We start from the raw sequence: 12,013 nt of genomic DNA, 5'->3' as shown, positions 1-12,013 counted from the left end.
GCATCATCAGCGGAGATACGCTCCAGAATTGGGCAGGCGGCGGCAGCATTCGCCTCCCTGCGCTGGTGCGTCTGGAAGAAGAACAACATCTCATTAGCGACAAAGATCCTCCTTTACCGAACCCTGATCCTGCCCATTCTACTTTACGGTGCAGAGACGTGGACAATGCTAAAACACGACCTGAGCAAGCTCGAAGTTTTCCAAATGCGTTGCCTTAGATGCATGCTCGGCGTTTCCCTTCGCGACCGTCATTCGAATGACACCATCCTCACCAGCTGCGGCAGCCAACCGACGATCGCGACCTAATCCAGCGCCACCGACTCCGTTGGTTTGGCCACATTTGTCGAATGGACCCGAGCCGCTACCCCCATGGCCTACTCTGGTTGACCCGCCCCACCGATTGGAGGGTGCATCGAAATGCACCAAAGAAGACATGGATGAAACAAATCCAGGATGATTTGAAGGCCCTTCGACTTGACCTCGAGCAGGCAAGAACCATCGCCTTGGATCGAAAAGCGTGGAAGATAATCGTTGGTCAAGCAAGAGAACCTGCGGCACCTACAGCAGCATACTGGTTGCGCGGCAGACCTCCGCCGCTGGTCGCCCGCTAAGGACAAGAAGGAAGGAACAGCCCGCCTGTCGCATAGGGCTACAACATGCGGGCAATGCCAGACAGAGAGTTGGCACTAAAGTTGGAGAACTCTCACTCACCACAGCGAGGTCCGACTGGTGTGTACGCCAGCGAAGCGGGCAACCACAGGTGAAGCTTGGGATGTGACCCGTCCATCCTCAAAGCTGAAGCCACCCCGAGCTGTTGAGAGACAGGGAGGGGGGGGGGGGGGCTGGCGCTGTCCGCAGACAGGGGAGCAGCAAGACTGAACTTCAAAAACAAGACACCCATACATAGCGTTTCAGGCCGGAGAACACCCACGCGCCGGCCGAATGATCAGACACAGCGAGTCCCAGCTGGCGTGTAAACTGGCGAAGCGCAGGCAACACACCAAGGGAACACAACCGGGAGCTGCAGCAGCTGACATGCCAGAGAGAATCTGGCTAAAATAGGCTGGAAAATGCATACACGCCGCAGCGAGGTCCAACCGACGAATGCAGGCAACATGCCAGGGGAAGACTGCCCGGAGCTGCAGTGCAGCCAGGGACGTGACTCACCGGGGATGTCAGCTCACTGAGCGGGCCCTGCCGGCCACGTAAACCCGCAACATTTGGAGAATGTGCCAGACAGAGAGCCAGCGCCGCAGGCTGGAGAACTGTCAACTGCTGGCCGAGCGGTCAGACGCAGCGAGGTCCGACTGACGTATGAACCCGCGAAGCGGGAAATAGGCCAGGAGAGCACAGCCTGCAGCAGAGCTGGCCACTAGGCTAGCTGAGGATGTCAGGAGGGAGGAGAGCGGCTGGAGGACAGCTGAGCCTAGGCTCCAAGACCTCCCCACCTCAACTCAACACGGCCGTCTCTGCACGCCTGCAGAGGCCCCTCAGCTTCTTTAAAGCGAGGTGGCCGCAGGCCAGACAGACAGTTACATCAGTCTGTCTAGTCGTCTGACCGGAGCCAAGCGTCATAAACATCAACCTCCTGACCATCAACCTCCACCAGCCCAGGCCTCAAGGAGGCGGGGTCATGGGAGAGAATGCCATGGGAGGGCCCCAGAACCCAGGGAACCCAGACATGGGTTCACCCGTCCGGACCCTACCCCAGTGGCTGCCAGAGGGGATTGAAGCTTCTTCAACATCCACCTCACGATAATCAACCTCCACCGGCCCAGGCCTCGCAGAGGCGGGGCCCTGGGAGGGAACGCTGCAGCCATCATCCTCATGTAGCCTGAAAGGCACGGGATTGGGGTGGGCTCTCCATGCCCAGCCCGCCTGCAGCTGTCGTGTCAAGCACCATCCACAGAGGAAGTGACAGAATGGCTACCAGCAGGGCATAAGTAACCCTCACGCCCCTGTCAGGGCATGCCGCCCTGCCCAGGGAAGGCCCGAAGGGGCAACTAGGGACCAAGGGGGGGGGGGGGGGGGGCTACGAGGGAGGGGCCAAAGGCAACTACTCCTGCCATGCATGGCAGCATTCAACTGCGGGCAGGGGATCATAAACGCCAGGAGGCAGGGCACATACGGCAGCAGCGGCACCTTAGGCAGTAGGCACTGAGGCTGCGTGATAGCAACAACCTGGAGGTCTATTAAGCTAGAGTGGACCCCAGGAAGGGTTAATTCCCACACCCAGCATGCTGCAATCAGGAGCCGAAAGGACCCAACTCGCCAGACAGCCCAGGGCAGCCCAGGGACAGGTGGGCAACACCGAAGGAGAAGATGGAAGCTTCTTCAACATCCGCCACATGTCAGTCAACCTCCAAGCCCAGGCCTCACGGAGGCGGAGCCATGGGAGGGACGCTGTGGGAAGGGCCAGCAGTAAATCAGCAACAGGTATGGGAGGGGACCCAGCCCATGGCCCATGCCATGACTGGAGTCACAGCAGTGGCAGCCATGTTCCCCATAGTAGCCTGCTCTCTCATTTTTGGAGGCAGGAGAAGGGGGAGGGGCGGGTCATTTAATGCTTTCAAACCCAGCACGGTCTGTCTAGTCCGCGCTGGCAACAAAGCAGTGCATGCAAGCAACAGCTTCTTCAGCCAGCACAGTGCCTACGATAAAAAGGCAAAAATGCCATACACAGACATGTTTGGGACGTGTGGGCTGCCATACTTCTGCTACCAAGCAAGGGGGCGGGGCCACATGCTAACCAGGAAGTGCTAACAGGTAGCCGGTGTTCTGACAAAACGCCCATCAAGCTGCCCTACTTGTTGTTACTGCGCATGCGCACAATTCAAAACGGCCATGTTTCCGGTGTAAATAGTACACGCCTATTATTTCATCCTACCCCGATCTTGTGCCGATCTCGTTGCTTTCGAAAAAAGGTTTGTATTATAAGTTTTACTTCTTTATTACAGATGATAATTGTTTACCTTAAGCTGCTCACTCGAAGTCATATTCCAAGTGTTTATTTTGTGCTTTTCAACTTCTGCAAACCTTCTCAATGTATTTTAGTCCTCCTGCAGTTACTGGACACCATGCTCCGTTGTTATGTCGAAGAAAGTACTACTGCACCACATACTTGTTAATTGCGTGATAACGTCGTGTAGTCGTTTTATTTTACTGTATGGATTCCGAAGCCATGTTGAAATTGTCCAATTTTCTCCTTAGTTATGGAGAACAAATACGAGGAACTGCTCATGTTTCTGTCTGCTGGGTCCTACCCATCGGAATACGATAAGTCCCAGAGGCAAACCCTTAGGAGATATGCCGCAAAATTCAGACTGAAGGGTCAGTATTGTAATGTAAATAAACAACCAAATGTAATTATTGGTTAAATACATGTTATAATTAATTTACATTTTTTTAAATATAGGCGGAGTGCTCTTGTTTGGAAACAGGAGAGTGATAAAAACAAAAGAAGAAGCCATGGGACTATTCCAAGAGTTTCATTCAAGTCCCATCGGTGGACACACTGGTGTACTCAAGACTCGAACTGCAATTTGTTCCAGATTTTACTGGTATGGCATGTCGGTTGACACTGGGAATTGGGTATGTATTTTTAAAGTTGTTATTTATATATAGTATGTTAATAGTGCACCAATAGAATGCATAGTTATCCTGAAGACACGTACCAGATTTCAGGATGATGTACAGTAATTAACACTGTTTCGCCACTTGATCGAGTATTTTTATAGAACATTTGCAATTTTGTTGTCACGGTCCGCTGTGACAGACCGTGTGGAGAGTGCGTGGAGGACTCAGGTGCAGACACGAGTGACTCGGGAGTGAACTTTAAACAAAAGCGAGCCTTTTATTGTGGCTGGTAACACAAGGGAAACAAACAAGAATAAGGGCAGCACAAAAGCAATAACTAAAAAGAAACCTAAACTGGAAATGAACTAAGGTAAGGCTATGACTTAGAATACAACAGACCGGGCATGGAAACATGGAGGGTGGGAACACAGACGACGCGACACAGACTGTAAGAAACACAGAGACTAAATACGCATGAGGGATGATCAGGGGAAGTGGCCACACATGGGAACGCAGCTGATATACATGAACTTAACGACAGGACAGGAGGAGTGAAACTGAATACACTGACAGTGAATGCAGGCCTTCAAAGTAAAACAGGAAACATGGGACATGAACCGGGGAGACGTAGTACAGGGGGAGGTGACAGACGCGACAGCATGAACTTGACAATACAAGACACACAGACATAAACACACGAAGGGCAAGGGAGGCTTGATACAAGGGTAACATAACTACAAAAGGACTGGACTACCTTAAAGAACCTAAACAATCAATAACCATCAAAATAGACTAAACACAAAACACTGGGTCGCACGACCCAGGACCATGACACCTGTTGTTTAATTAATTGCGATTGTTGGGTAATATAAAGATCGTTCAATATGTTTAAGGTCCTGGCTTGTGACCAGTGTCAAAAAATGGGAAAACCATTGGCTGCTGTGCAACCACTGCAGTGTATAAAGGTAAATATCAGTAGCATTTTAGTAGAAAATAGTAATGTTATAATGTACATTACATATTAATGTGATTCTTTTATCATTGACAGGTGTCACATGTCTGGGAGCTAATCGGAATAGATCTAACTGGACCTCTTCCAAAAACGTCTAGTGGCTTCCAGTACATTATGACTGCAACAGACTATTTTTCAAAATGGGTTGAGGCTTTTCCATTAAAAAGCAAAAGTGCTGCTGAGGTAGCTCATCAGTTGTGCTCACTCATATATAGACATGGCTGCCCAAAACGAATTTTATCCGACCAAGGAAGAGAATTTGTTAACAAGGTAAGTGTTAAGTTTACTTTTCCATACCTCTTTAGGTAAATACTTGGCCACAGTGTGCCAAGTAGCTGCCAGGCCAAAGGTTTTGTGTGGTTGTTTTTAAAAAACAATTTTCTTTTTTCTTTGAAGCTCAACTCAAGACTTTGCAGCTTAATGAAAATAGAAAGAAGTGTCACAGCAGCGTATCACCCTCAGACAAATGGCCTAGACGAAAAGACAAATGACAACATAAAAAGGTATGTTTTATTTGTATGTAACATTTCATTTGCTTTTAAGACACTGTCACTATTGTGTTGTTTTTATGTCCACATGTAGAGCCCTGAGAAAATTAGTCAACAGTCAACAGAATGACTGGGATGTGTATCTGGATGCTACACTGTTTTCTTTGAGGTCCAAGGTCCACACCACAACCAAATACACACCATTCCGTTTAATGTATGGGAGAGAAGCTACATATCCTTCTGAAGTTCCTGTTGAAGTCCCAGTAAGTGTTATTAAGGAATTCTATTTATGCAACAACTATGATAATGCATAAATTAAATGTAATCTTAATTGGAAATTGTGCATATTGATATTGGCTGCAGCTTTAATCTTCTCTGCTTAACTTCTATATGCAAGAAACATTTAAAAGATAAAGTAAGTGACTAGTTACTTCTTTATATTTGTATCTTTATGTAAAGTAATACATCTTGAGGAGACCTTTCAGTATAATGTGTTCACCTATGGAAGTGTATCAAGAGTAAAAAGTGACTATACAAAAAATGATAGGAGTCTATCTTTGTGGCTTTCTGTGATCAAAGCTTTATAATAGTATATTTACTTTTAAACATGAGTTATTATAGTTAGAATTTTCAGTTCATGTTTCACATGCATTATTTGTCTTTATGATTTTAATTGTAATTTAAAATGTGAAAATTTTAGCTGTCCTCCATCATTCTCCCTGAGGAGTCGAGTTACGGTGACTTTGTATCTTCTACAAGAGACACACAAGGGCAAGTTAAAAAAACTGTAGAGGAAAATATGGCAAAGTCCCAAGACTTACAAAAGGAAGCCTATGCCAGACGAGTCCAGAAGAAGTACAGAAACCTTGTGTACAGCGTTGGAGATGAAGTTCTTCTCCTGAACATGAGGAAACGTGGAAGGAAGGGAGGAAGGTTTGATCCAGATTTTTCAGGACCCTACACCATTCAAGACATCGCTGGCAAATGTGTGAGATTAAAAAAACACGGAAGGAGCAACTTTAAAAAAATCACTACAGCATTGACCATATCAAGCCGTACAGAAGAAGCCACCATGTAAATGTCATGTGGTTGTGCCCTGTGAACTTTGGTATGCACTGGATTCTTGTGGTATGTGTCCATTTAGTTATTAATTTGTTGTGAAGCAGTTTCTTGCTGAAAGTGTTATTCTTAAATAGGTTTTCAGTGGCAAAAACTATAGTAATTTTAATTAATTTATTAACTTTTTCTTTAGATTGTCAACATTTCTGCACAGAAAATACTGCTCATAGACCCCATGGGGAATGAAGGTGTTTATGACAGGAAAATTCTGCGCAACTGGAGGTATGCATGATACTGAGGTATTATTCTTAGATAAAACATTTCTTGTTTCATTACAAACATTTTTGTTCAACTAGGAATTTTCTGAGGATGAGAGGGCATGAAGACACCATGGAGTGGCAGTTACAGACTATGCAACACAACAAGCAACAGGATTCCAGCAGTTGCAGAGTTTTGCTGTTAAAGGTAACCCTTATTCAAATGATTCCATTTATTGTTAGCTACAATTAGGACTTTACATTATAATAATGAGAAATCTCAGTTTGCAGAACACTACCTTGCTTTTGGAGAGGTCAGTGAAGTATTAACCACTACAGAAGCAGTTGTGCTGGAGCGAATGCAGATAGCTTGCACCCTACTTGAACATCGAGGTAAGTCCAGTAAAGTCCTTATCACGTTAGAGTGTGTACTTCCAATTTAAATAGTGCTTTTCAAACACTTTCAGATAAGACCCTTCTTTAAGTCTAATTAAAAAAATTCAAGGGACTAATTTGCCATGAAGTATTTGTGGAACAAATTTACTATTATTTTTTAATTAATCAATAAATAATGTTTGATTAAAACCTAAAAATGAATGTGTTTCAGGGAACGCTGAGGATTACTGCATTGTTTGCTCTATGTTAGATGCTGACGCTGACCGCAGCATGATTGAAATGGTAAAACAAAACAAAACAAAAGAAACACATAAGTCTTAGTATCATTACTTGCTAATCATGTTTAAAATGTTGACTAATAGTATTCACCAAACATAATACGAGCTGTTTATTTTTCCTTTCCAGGTGCAGTGTGAATCTTGCCAAAGATGGGCACATTTTGCATGTGCAAAATATAAAGAGAGCAACCAAGAATATAAATGCAAAAAATGTAAGGAAAACACATAACAACTTCTAATAAAAACAGCTGTCTTTCCCCCTCCATGTCTCTTTGCATTCTTTGTCAACATTAGATGATTGTGTGCAGGAAGCATGTTTTGATAGTGTGATTTGGCCATCTGAACATGCTACCTAAATAAAACTATGCAGGAAGCATGTTTTAATAGTGTGATTTGGCCATCTGAACATGCTACCCAAATAAAACCATGCAGGAAGCATGTTTTAATAGTGTGATTTGGCCATCTGAACATGCTACCCAAATAAAACCATGCAGGAAGCATGTTTTAATAGTGTGATTTGGCCATCTGAACATGCTACCTAAATAAAACTATGCAGGAAGCATGTTTTAATAGTGTGATTTGGCCATCTGAAACATGCTACCACAAATAAACCATGCAGGAAGCATGTTTTAATAGTGTGATTTGGCCATCTGAACATGCTACCCAAATAAAACCATGCAGGAAGCATGTTTTAATAGTGTGATTTGGCCATCTGAACATGCTACCTAAATAAAACTATGCAGGAAGCATGTTTTGATAGTGTGATTTGGCCATCTGAACGTGCTACCCAAATAAAGCTATGCAGGAAGCATGTTTTGATAGTGTGATTTGGCCATCTGAACATGCTACCCAAATAAAGCTATGCAGGAAGCATGTTTTAATAGTGTGATTTGGCCATCTGAACATGCTACCTAAATAAAACTATGCAGGAAGCATGTTTTGATATAGTGTGATTTGGCCATCTGAACATGCTACCCAAATAAAACCATGCAGGAAGCATGTTTTAATAGTGTGATTTGGCCATCTGAACATGCTACCCAAATAAATCCCAGCAGGAAGCATGTTTTAATAGTGTGATTTGGCCATCTGAACATGCTACCCAAATAAATCCCAGCAGGAAGCATGTTTTAATAGTGTGATTTGGCCATCTGAACTTGCTACCTAAATAAATCCCAGCAGGAAGCATGTTTTAATAGTGTAATTTGGCCATCTGAACTTGCTACCTAAATAAATCCCAGCAGGAAGCATGTTCTTAACGTCCTAGCGAAATAACTCAAAGTTTTTAAGTGTGAATTGGCCATCTGAACGTCCTACCTATACGACGGAGCCATTAACTACGTAAGGTAGCATATTCTGATAAGGTAGCACGGATTGATAGACAAGACCATAAATTTACGCTACGGTAGGATGTTTTGACAAGGTAGGACGTTTTGTCAGAACACCGGCGCTAGCCACAACCTGAATTCCCCTTCCACTGTTTATTAGCTCCTGCGTCACAGTGCTGACAGGTAAAAGCATATGCTTGGAACTCTGACACATTTCCCCAATGTAGCCGAGCTACGAGCGGAGCCCTGCTGGCCGCGTTAACCCCCGAGCTGCGGGCGACACGCCAGACAGGCTAACCGGCTGGAATCCTACTCGCAGGCCGGCTAACGATTAGCTGACACGAAACGTAGCATAATTCCCCACTGTTTATTCCCACATTGTTAAGCAGGCCAACAGCGAACGTTAGGAAGGCTGAAGTCGTATCCTCTCTGTGTTAACACACTTAGCAGCCGAGCTGCACAGTGCCAAGGCGACAGCGTATGCTTGAACACTGAAGCCGTGTCCCTGCCGTGTTTCCTCACTGTAGCCGAGCTACGCACTAGCCGGCAGCTGCACAGCATGGTCCAACCGGTGCATAATCCTGTTTTTTTTTTCGAGGCGATATGCCGGGGAAGGGGGACCAACCAAGGAGAAGCAAGGGCCAGCTAGGGGGAACCAAGCTAAGGGGTACCAGGGGAATACCGGGGCTACCAGGGGACCTAGAAGGGAGAAATACATCGCCCACGGAGGATGCTGAAGCACGCTCCAATAGACGCACATACACAGTACTCTGAAGGTAAGCACTCTTTTGCCCACACACACAAGTGGAGATCAACGATCACCGGTGTCACGTCTGCACAGCTGTTTTATACATAAGCTGTGGGGCGTAGCCGGGCGTGCCGGAGTGTCTTGAAGAGATATCCACACGCCACGACCAGGGGGGTCGTATCCCGTACATATGGAATATGTAATGGTATGGAGAGATAGTCTCGATATGCTAGAGAACAGAAAGTGATGAACAAACAGTAATCAGAAAAGAAAGTGATGAACAAACATTAATCAGAACACAAAGTGATGAACAAACAGTAATCAGAAGAGAAAGTGATGAACAAACAGTAATCAGAACAGAAAGTGATGAACAAACAGTAATCAGAAAAGAAAGTGATGAACAAACATTAATCAGAACACAAAGTGATGAACAAACAGTAATCAGAAGAGAAAGTGATGAACAAACAGTAATCAGAAAAGAAAGTGATGAACAAACATTAATCAGAACACAAAGTGATGAACAAACATTAATCAGAACAGAAAGTGATGAACAAACATTAATCAGAACAGAAAGTGATGAACAAACCAGTAATCAGAAGAGAAAGTGATGAACAAACCAGTAATCAGAAGAGAAAGTGATGAACAAACAGTAATAAGAAAAGAAAGTGACGAACAAACATTAATCAGAACAGAAAGTGACGAACAAACATTAATCAGAACAGAAAGTGACGAACAAACATTAATCAGAACAGAAAGTGATGAACAAACCAGTAATCAGAACAGAAAGTGATGAACAAACCAGTAATCAGAAGAGAAAGTGATGAACAAACATTAATCAGAAAAGAAAGTGACGAACAAACAGTAATCAGAACAGAAAGTGACGAACAAACATTAATCAGAACAGAAAGTGACGAACAAGCACTAATCAGAACAGAAAGTGACGAACAAACATTAATCAGAACAGAAAGTGACGAACAAGCACTAATCAGAACAGAAAGTGACGAACAAACATTAATCAGAACAGAAAGTGACGAACAAACATTAATCAGAACAGAAAGTGATGAACAAACCAGTAATCAGAACAGAAAGTGATGAACAAACCAGTAATCAGAACAGAAAGTGATGAACAAACCAGTAATCAGAAGAGAAAGTGATGAACAAACATTAATCAGAAAAGAAAGTGACGAACAAACAGTAATCAGAACAGAAAGTGACGAACAAACAGTAATCAGAACAGAAAGTGACGAACAAGCACTAATCAGAACAGAAAGTGACGAACAAACAGTAATCAGAACAGAAAGTGTGGAGTCAGTCCAAAGTTTAGAGCACATGCTTTGAGTGCAGAGTCCTGTTTGAAACAGCATCAACATCTGTGGTTACTGTTACGTTTGTATTTTATTATTGTCGTTTGTATTGAGAAACATATAATCATTTATGCTTAGAAGTATATAGTTGATTGCATATTGAAAGAATGTCTCATCCTATGAGGTCTGTAACAGCTCTGTGCAGAAGGAAGAGGGGAGTGCGTTCACTCCTCTTCAGAGTGTTCTGGCATAGATCACACACCTCCTAGGGTCATGAGAGAGGTCGTATCTTCTCTCGCTGATATGTGGTATAGCAAGCACACGTATATCTGTTTGAGTGTAAGAGCCTTTAGTTCATGTGAGCTGCTGGACTCCCTGGCGCCAATAGGTGTGGGGATTCTTCACAGGGTCACATCTTGACCGCACACACACACACACACACACACACACACACAGACACAGACACAGACACACACACACACACACACACACACACACAGACACACACACACACACACATAGACACACACACACACACACACACACGCTGCTGGTCAGCGACAGGAACACGCTCGTCACAGTTCTCTCCCTCGTGCACGAGTAACACAAAGAACTTTGGTGACTTGCGTCTTGCTTTTGCTGTTGTAGTAGAATTGTCTCGTTCCAGCGAGGGGTTGTGCTAGACAGACCCATCAGTTAAATGAGTAGATTTTTTGGAACCAATGTGACTGTCAATGAGTCAACATGAAGTGAACAGAGAGAGAAGATTTGTGTGGAAAAGGAAGTGTGATCAGCTGCACTCACCACTGTTGCTGACAGAAACCTGATGGACTCCAGTGAATCTTCTTTTAGAGACAAACAGGACTCGACTGCAGCTCTGCTGCTGCTCTCTCACACTTTCACTTCTTGAAAATGATGTTGAATTTCTTGTATTTGAGGTGTTGCTCCGCCTCTACCTGCAGCTGTTTTTCTGGTTTTGCTGCCTCTCCCTTTACAGGAATTATGGTTGCAAATTTTGAAGCTAACATGATAAGATTTTCACCAATTATGTTGAGATTCAGCTTTTTTAGATCCTAATAAAATATATGCAATAACTGCACTGAACACCATTTAATGAACAGCAGCTGTCCCACCCTGATGGTGTTCACATCCACTCCAGATCCACTTGCACATTGTCCAAAACACTGCAGCAAGGCTTCTGTCCAAAACATCTAAACACTCACGTCTAAATACCGTTGCTAATACAGCTGCATTGGCTCCCCATTGAATTCATCAACATTGTTGTGTTTGTTGGGGAGAAAACTCAGAAACATACAGTGCAGCACTTCACAGTCACGCTGCTAGTGAATGAAGATTTATGTAAAAAACTTTTTTTTTTTTTTGGCCTGTCCCGTTTGGCTCTTTTGCATCAGAATTATTGTCTAAAGGCAAAGAAAGATGCCCAACGGATTTACTTTACCAAATGGACCATCCCAGCCTTGCCATAATGGTCCATTTGATTCACCTTTATTGTTTATTTTATTTTCACTTGCTGAATACGGGACAGACTTGACTGGGGGAAAGAAGGGGA

At 44.2% G+C, this 12,013-nt stretch overlaps 1 protein-coding gene across 1 annotated transcript in view; it reads right to left on the bottom strand.

Moving 5' to 3' along the window:
• LOC120740771 (E3 ubiquitin-protein ligase TRIM21-like) overlaps positions 1–11,315 on the bottom strand; it is a 29,257-nt gene extending 17,942 nt beyond the window's left edge. Inside the window, exon 1 of the mRNA XM_040043248.1 lies at positions 11,248–11,315. The gene's annotated coding sequence lies outside the window, so the exon portion shown is untranslated. The remainder of the gene's footprint in view (positions 1–11,247) is intronic.
• Between the last annotated feature and the right edge of the window lie 698 nt (positions 11,316–12,013).

Source organism: Simochromis diagramma, unplaced genomic scaffold (genome assembly GCF_900408965.1).
Source record: "Simochromis diagramma unplaced genomic scaffold, fSimDia1.1 OVJJ01000768.1, whole genome shotgun sequence".
Taxonomy (NCBI): Eukaryota; Metazoa; Chordata; class Actinopteri; order Cichliformes; family Cichlidae; genus Simochromis; species Simochromis diagramma.
Note: the sequence above shows the minus strand (reverse complement) of the source record. Positions and strands in the feature narration are given on the sequence as shown.